At 49.9% G+C, this 7,554-nt stretch overlaps 1 non-coding gene across 1 annotated transcript; it reads right to left on the minus strand.

The window, feature by feature from the left end:
* Positions 1-6,165: 6,165 nt before the first annotated feature.
* On the minus strand, positions 6,166-6,299 carry LOC116860034. Its single transcript, XR_004381257.1, has one exon. It is a non-coding gene; the product is annotated as a small nucleolar RNA SNORA71 (small nucleolar RNA).
* Between the last annotated feature and the right edge of the window lie 1,255 nt (positions 6,300-7,554).

Genomic DNA, 7,554 nt, shown 5'->3' on the forward strand with positions numbered 1-7,554 from the left:
TTGTTGGTTACTCATTTATCATGACAGGACTGTGAGTTTACAATGGCCTGTATTCACCGGTGTGTGTTCCCATTGCTTACCCCAGAGGCAGACACTTAGTAGGTGCTCAATAAACAAGTAGTGACTGACCGAATGTACAAACTCTGGGCACACTAAGCTTAATTCCAGGAGGTGGGGCTTGCACTAGATAAGCACTACAGAATTTGGTCTCCTGCTTCCAGAAGGCTCTGAACATGATGCGAGGATTCCATCAAGCACAGTGAATGTATACCCACCCTTCTCTGCCAGGATGTAGGATCCCCAGGTGGGGTACCAGAGAATGGGGGACCTAGGCAAGAGAAGCTTCTTTAAGACTCTACAGAATGCAGCAACCTTTCTGTAGAGAAGAAATCCTCAGGACACTCTTCTTACGTGGAATTAGCCTTGAACCTCTCACCACCTGGATCTTTGCTGTCTAATAATGTAGCCACCAGCCGTATGTGGCAACTGAACATTCTAAAGGTGCTTAATTGAAACCCAGATGTGGGTTTAGATGTATAAGCATAAAATACATACCCAATTTCAAAGACTTAGTTTGGCAAAACATGTAAAATATCTCATTAGTAATTTCTTATATTAGTTATATACTGAAATGACAATATTTTCTGATATGTTGGGTTAAATAAAATACAGTATTAAACTGCATTTCATCCTCTTTTTATTTAAGGGACTACTAGGGAAACTTTAAATTACCTTTGTGGGTTTCACTGTATTTCTGTGGGATATTGCTATTCTAGACTATAAGCTCAATGAGCCCCCCTCCTCTGCTTTTGTCAGAGCTGCACGCCCAGCTTACAGCAAGACTGAGAATACAGTGACGGTTCATAGAAATGTAGGGTGTGGATTAATAAAACTTGCTATCTTAGGTAGTTGTGTGTGATCCTCAGGGCAGAAACTTTCTTTTTCATCACTGTATCTCTATTCTTAGCGTAGTGCCTGGCAGTATTTTTGAACGGAAGAGTAAAACTTCATTCTTCTGGCTCTCTGTTCTCCTACAGTAGCAGCAGTGGTGGCAAATGTAAGGTCTCTATTGCAAAAAGCAACAACAGTAAAGATCAACAGTTGAAATTCTGGTGTTGGCTGAAACATGCGTATTGTCTCTGTACATGTCAGGTTCACAAGTTCAATGCTAAAAGCTGTTGATTTAGATGGAGAATATTTTAGAAAGACTGGAAAATAGGCAGTGTGAAGCAGATGGGACAGAATAGTAACATACCCTAATTTCTGGTTTTCCAGCACAAACAAGCATCTGACAACCTGATATGCTCATGCTATTTATGAAATCAGCCTGCAACATTTTTCACTACTTAATATACCAAGCAATGGAAAACCAGCTGAGCCACTCATTAGAAGTAAGACACGTCCCTTCATTACTCTGAGCCTTGGTTTCCTCATTTATAAAATGGGAGATAATGAAATCTACCTCACTGGGTTGTTGTGAAGATTGAATGAGGTAATAACATCTATAGGCTTCCTTAGTACGGTGTATGGCATTTAATCAAAGTTTGATCAGTGGTGGCGATGATTAACACCAGTCCTACTGGGGTATCTGCAAATTAGCAAAGAAGGAAGTATTTGTGGTGTCACATTAACCGATGAGTCTGTCATCATGATATACTTGTTCTCCATATTAACCATCAACAAGCTAGACATGCTCATCCAATAAAAATGGCTGACGTTTAGTGAGAGCACAGCAGGAGGCAGGCACTGTGTTATGTAGTGAACATCCATCAACTTATTTCGTCCTTGCTGTGGGGGTGGGTGCTGATGGTCAAAGTACGGAGCCAGAAACTGAGGTCCAAGGAGGCAAAATGACATGCTCCAGCCTCACAGTCTCACAAGGACACTGAGAATTCAACAGGCTCTAAATGATCTCGTTAGGCTGCTTCCCAGGTGTAGTTAGGTATCCTGGTGTCATGGCAGTTATAGTCCCGGGGACAGAGAGGCCTCCAGGAGCTATTCCTGGTGCACATGGTCAAGACCACTCTTGGCCTCCTTCCTCACCCTTGAACGCTGACTGAGCTCCTGGCATGTGTCAGTCACTGTACCCGTCAGGCTGTTAGTGGCAGAGGCTCACTTGAATCCTGATTGTAACAAATGGCACGGTGGTGGTAAATGTAAGGTTTCTGATTAAAAAAAAAAAAGGAAGACGGGGGACGTCTGGGTGGCTCAGTCAGTTAAACGTCTGCCTTCGGCTCAGGTCATGATCCCAGAGTCCTGGGAATGAGCCCCGCATTGGGCTCTCTGCTCAGTGGGAATCCTGCTTCTCCCTCTGCCTGCTGCTCCCCCTGCTTGTGTGCTCTCTTTCTGACAAATAAAAAAAAAATCATTAAAAAAAAAAAAAAAAGAAAAGAAAAGGAAGACAGGAGTTTTGGTCACTTGGCCACATCTCACAAAAATTCAGACAAACTAGACCCTGGGCCTTGCAGAACACAGATGTGGTTTGGAAACTGAAATATCCTCCTCCCTTTAGAAGAGTTCTAGAAATGGTCCCTCACCTGCATCAGGAGCCAGTGCTCTGTAATTGAGATCCTGTGGTTAAAGGGACTCAATCCCTCCGTCTCTTCCAGTTTCTGTTCCCGTGACCAGTCACAACTCCCAGAGAGGAAAACCTGCTCTTAGTCCGAGACCAAAGTCATGGGTTAGGGCTGCCCTTGGGTGGCTGGGCTTTCCTATCCACTGAGCTGCGGTGGAGGATGGGGAGGGGCTGCAGGGCTGGCAGAGGCGGAGCCTACCCTCAAGACACACACAGCCTAGACTGACCAGCCAGTACCAGCTTGAGTGGGTCGCCACCCTCGCCATGTGACAGACATTCATAACCAGATGCAGCATGGCGATGTCCTCTTCGGCCTCCTGTGCCCCCAGTTCCCTGGGCCTGGTACCCCAGAGGAAAGCTTCCTACCGCCCCATCTACACTGTAATGGAGGCAGCAAGGCTGCCATGAACACCCAGAGGTGAGAGGCCCTCCCTCGACTCCAGTCATACCTGCCAGGTGAGGCCTTCCCTGTCTGCTCAGTTCCAAGCGCCACTCCCCCTCTTGCCCCAGATTTCCTGCCTCCTTTCCCTGTTTTTCCTTTTAGCCCATCTCCAGCATGCTACACGTTTTAGTACTTTATTTATGGTCTGTCTCTGTCCTCTAAAATGTTAAGTACTATGAAGGCAGGGGTTTGTTCTTTTGCCTTCTTTCGTTGACCAGTATCTGGAATGGTACTGCACGTGACTGACACTGTGTATGAAGGAAAGGAAGGGCAGGGAATCCAGTATGGCTGCTGTTTAGCCAAGGAGGGTTTCCTTAAAGAAGGGACACAAGCTGAGTCAAGTCCAGCCTCTGACACGGGGGACGCATGCCAAGCAGGGAGGCCAGGAAAAGGAGAGCACGTTCAGGAGCCTCCCGTAGTAGCATGGCTGTGGCCTTTGGTGATCCCAGGGCGTGGTGTGTGAGGTAAGGATGGATACGCAGACCATGGGCAGTGAGGAGGGCCCCGCAGGTTCCCTGGTGAATGGAATGTCCATGCTACTAGGGCCCCTCAGATGGGGCCAGGGGGGCAGAGGGCAGGGGAGGGCAGAACAAGAGGCTGGGCCTGGGGTAAGGATTGGTCACAATTTGAAAGCAAACAAGTTGTTGACTGAGGAGAGCTGTGCTCTGAGTGTGGACCGTGTGCCAGCTGCTGCCACGAGGACCTCTCTGACCTCCCCGGCCCACCACTATACTAAGGCGCTGCAGGAACAGGGCAGCGATGGCTGACACTCCACAACCTGACCAGTTCAACTTACTGGGAAGGACATTTGGGCGATGCTGGGCCAAGCCACGGTCAGTGATCACGCCTCCGTAGCCCCAAGACGCCCCTCCCTTGGCCATCTCAGCAACCATGGCAATGTCACCTCCTCCTTTCTTCCCCAGCACCTCGTCGCTGCCCCCTCCTACAGATCATGGACCAACCGGCAGCAGAAATGCCACAGGACTGAGGTGCAGGGCAGGGAGGCCGTTAAGAAAACATGAGAAAATAAACAGAAGAAAGGGGAAGGGAATGCAGGGCATGGGGCTACCCAAAGCTGGCGGGAAGGTGCCTGGCAAGGAGGGGCCGGTCAGTGTGAAAGGACATCTACACTAGCAAGGCAACACCCAGCTGTGAACCTCACTGGAAAGGAACTTGGGCCAAGCTGGGGAAAACGCTTTCATTTTTCACGAGGGGACCAGGGCCACGGTGGGAGGTCACTGGCCCAGAGTGGAGTAGGTGGGGGACCTTCAAGAGAGAGTGGGTGACATCAGGTCCTCGGGTAGGAGTTCGGGAGAGGGGAGAGGGAGAAAGAAGGGCCTCTGGTGGAGCTGGTGGGCAGTGTAGTCGCTTCTGCCCCAAGAATGCCTCCTGTGGACCGAGGCTGTCATGGTGCTGAACTCACAAAGGTAGGCCTCACCACCTGGTTTTGACCTCAGCCCCAATCAAGGTGATTTCAATTTCCATGCAAGGTTTGCGAGGCACACTGAACATGACTCTCAGAGACCAAATCTACCTCGTGGCGACAGCAATAAAAATCCTAACACCAGGCCTTTGCCTACCCCAGCCACAGAGCTCTCCAAAGGATAGGTGTTGCTCGTCACCTGCCCCTGCTCAGAACCATCTCCCAAAATCCCCCGGGGGAGCCCCGGTGCCAGCACTCAGGGCACTCCTGCCTCCTCACTGTCAAAAAGTATTCTTTTCCAAAGCCTGGGCCCAGATGTCCTTCAGCCAACACTCCTAATGTTTTCCTTTTCTCCCAAACCTGAGCCCCCCAGAAGCACTTGGGATTGTTCAACCCCTAGGCCAAATTCTACATCCCAGTGCCTAGCGCTAGGCGCGCCTCGGGAGTGCACTAAACGGAACAGCTCAGTGAGTAAAAAATGGGAGGTTTGTTCATGACCCACCTTCTTTATAGCTACCTTACTGGCACATGGAGGTATGGGCTTCAAAAGAGAAGAAAAACAACAAAAACAAGCAGCAGGGCAGTTTCAAAATTTATTGAGTGGGTGAGAGGACAAGGTTGCACTGTGCAGAAAACTCTTGGTTCTAAAAAGTTATAGGGGGAGGAGGTGGGGATACGTGGAGGCTGCTGGACAACATGGCCCAGGTGGAACGGAACTGGTCTTCCTGGTCAACAGGGCTTGGTGACAGCTGTTGGGGGAGCGGCAGAACCAGCTAAAGTCTCTAGCTCTGGAACTCAAACTTCCAGAGTGCCAGGGCTTTCCCTCGGGCCTGCTTACACAGACGGAAAAGGCCTTCCATGCTGTGCTGAGGCAACCGGGCAAGGAGGTCTGGCAAAGCTTCACACGGCAATGTCCTTCTTCACCATATGCCGCTCCAGCGCCCACGATCAACCCCAACATCATCTAAAGGAGAAAGTCCAATAAGAACAGCAGCCTAGAATTTCCGTATCAGAAACACAGGCTGACTTAGCCCTTTGGCATTAACTCACCATGAGGAGGTCCCCCCAGGGCAGCTGGCACCCAGCTCACCATGAAAGGGCCGGTGCTTCCATTCCCTCTGGCTTCCGCCAACAATCACCAGATTCAAGGCAGCACTCTTGGAGTGAGAATAACGCCATGGAGCAGCAGGTGGTCATAACAGACGTCTGGGTTCCAGTGTGGTCTCATCTTTAAGCTGCTATCGATGAGAATGCCCCAATGAATCAGGCACGAGCTGATTTCACACCGGCTTTTTTCACACCAAACAGCTCAGAAATGAATCTCAATGCTCACAGAGTCAAAATAAACACCCATTAAAAAATGGGTGTTTTCAGGGCAAGAGCAGATAGAGCAATTGGCAAAGAGCTGGCCAGAGAGCTAAAGCTCAGAAGCTCCTCCCACGGAGCCCCCCCCCCCCCCCACTCCCCATGCTGGGAGTGAAGGCCACCACTGCAGCCTCCCTCCACTGTCATTACATGCCAGCACATCTGTCTCTCTGATGCTTGTGCTCACCCCAAGGTCAAACTCCTCGTGTTGCCCCACCTCCCCATACCTTCCTATTTCCCATCACATCACATTTGGGCCATCACATCAATTTGGGCCATCAAATTTGTGTCCCGTCACTGACTCACACAGCAGCCCTCAATGCCTGAGACCAGAGAGCACTAGCTGGAGAGGAGCGGGAGTGTGTGAAGGCATCAGCATTTGGAAGGGACAGGGATGGACCCTCCAAACACGGGAAGCCGCTTTCAACAATTCCTCTCCCTGCATTATCAATGACCAGAGCACAGGCAGCCCATGATCGCTTTTGAATGCAGGTGCATGAAGGGCAGAGAGAGACCTAGGAAGAGCAGCAAATGCTACTGGCCTTTTGAATCTGGGGAAACCACCCAGCCGAGCACAGGACCTCAGGAGCGGCCATTCTTACAAAAGCCCCATAGAGCCTCCCTGCCAAGTGGAATCAGAGAAGTCACTTTGAGCAAAAACGCTGGGAAAATCTTAAGGGTTGGAAATGACAGGAATCCTGTGGTATTAAGCAGCACGGAAATCACCTCTATTTTAAGTGTGCTTCTTAAATAAAGAAAATAAGGTTCTGAATAGGTTACTGAGAGAGCAGCACAAGGAGATTCAAAGCCAGGGACAAGAGTATCTGATGTGTAGGTCCCATTTCCCATTAAAACATGCTTCTGCCATTACTCCAAAGATGGAAGGCAGATACCCCAGAGAACTCTCATTACCCAGTGGGACTCTGGAGACCCTTCCTCTGCAGCAGCCACTGAGAACTTAGCAAGGGCCAGATGTGATCTAGGTTGTCTGGGACTGAGGAACAGATCTGGGGACTCACGGACATTACCTTCTCACCTCTCAGTTCCCCGATACCCTCACATGAAGCCCCTAGGAACCTACACATGACTGTACCAGATGCAAGGAAACCACACTCTAGAGAAAAGTCAAGAAATCTTATCTCAAGGACACTGGGGTCTAGCATGTTCCTGAGAGAACTCCCATGATGCCTCTGCACATGGTGGGCTCACCTGCAACAGACAAAAATCCAGGAATGGGCACCCAACTTATTCCTGCTCACAGCAGGGCGTGGGAGGCATCAGGAAAGGATTTAGCACAGTAGCTATCAGAGAGTAAAGTAAGCATTCAACAAATGCTGGCTGCTATTATTTCCCCAACAATCACACTATTTCCTCGTAAGAAGGATAGAGGTTACTCTCAAGAGGGAGAGAGTGCATGGCCTATGACAGGTGGCCAATGCTGATGAATGCATCATTAACCAGGCTGAAAAGGATGCCAAGGCCAGATTTATGGGAGTGTGTGTTGGCTGCCCAGCAGCAACCCTCCTGGACATTGAGGAAAACTCAAGTAACATGCACAGACTGGTTCCCAACAGCACGGACAGAAGTCAAGCCCCAACAATGACACTAATGCACCCATGACTGCCCCCCTGGGGCCTGGAGGCCCAAGGTGTCTGTGGAGAAGCTGGAACGTGGGCAAACTCCCGGAAGGTGAGGATGTGCACACTCCAAACACAGGACAACCTTCCCTGAATCCTCCGCCTACACCAC

This window comes from Lontra canadensis, unplaced genomic scaffold (assembly GCF_010015895.1).
Source record: "Lontra canadensis isolate GAN:19392208 unplaced genomic scaffold, GSC_riverotter_1.0 scaffold169, whole genome shotgun sequence".
Lineage (NCBI taxonomy): Eukaryota > Metazoa > Chordata > Mammalia > Carnivora > Mustelidae > Lontra > Lontra canadensis.